The sequence below is a fragment of the Arachis hypogaea genome, chromosome 13 (genome assembly GCF_003086295.3).
Source record: "Arachis hypogaea cultivar Tifrunner chromosome 13, arahy.Tifrunner.gnm2.J5K5, whole genome shotgun sequence".
Classification (NCBI taxonomy): Eukaryota; Viridiplantae; Streptophyta; class Magnoliopsida; order Fabales; family Fabaceae; genus Arachis; species Arachis hypogaea.
Window position 1 is genome coordinate 118,258,985 of NC_092048.1, and position 1,025 is coordinate 118,260,009.

A 1,025-nucleotide genomic window follows, 5' to 3' on the forward strand; every position below is an offset into this window, starting at 1 on the left:
AAAGTGTCACACTCGAAAAGTGTTAAGCATAAAGAAATAGATAACTGCGTATGGAAGCATAAGATACATATGATATATAGTGCCAAAGATACAAATAGCAAGCTCCAACTCGACCTGCGAAGTAAAGGCCGACCTGAATATATATATATATATATATATATATAACCATACCCAAAAGACAAAATAGAAATCCTAGTTCTCCAAAGTCAACCACTAAGAGGGATAAACCATGTTTTTATACAAAAATAGAGAAAATACACATATATAACTAAATACATAATATAAAAGCCGCAAAATTAGATCTTCACTGCCACAGAATCTCTAGCACGCTTAGCAAGGTGCCTCACATCCTGCATCTAAAAAACAACATGTATGGAATGAGAACCGAGGGTTCTCAGTATGATAAAAGTGCCCACATAGATAAGATATAAGGTCCCAAGAAAGCTAGAGGCATTCATAGAACTCTGACACTTAGATTTTAACTTAAAAGATTATACTAAACCGGAAATTTCATAACTCTATCTAAGGGGATTCTATTCCTAATCTAACTCAGCACCTTCCATTTCCTTCAAACCTCCAAATCACCGGGTTGAACAAACCTCATCACGCCTCCACTAAAATGAGGGGTCTCTCAAGGTCAAACACATACAAAGCAGGCAAGTAATACACAATTAAAGAAATAGATACAACATTTAAGTCATATAGCATATAGGCATTTATAAATAATCAGGCAAACTAAAATATACATACTCAAACAAATCATATAAATGCAAATGATGTATGTCTATCCTATGGCTGATTATATCATTTGTCAATTATCCAGCCAAACCTGTCATGTCCGGTAGCGAACTCTGGACAGTCCCAGCAGCGCAAATCTAAAAGCATATGAATTTATATATAAATAATCAATCATCCATCATGTAGCTGGGTCAAAGAAATCTCAAATATCAACCTGGAATCAGTGGGGGAGAGTTACTGCATTTGTCCAGGGAGACCAAGATCAATCATAAATATCAACTTGGAGC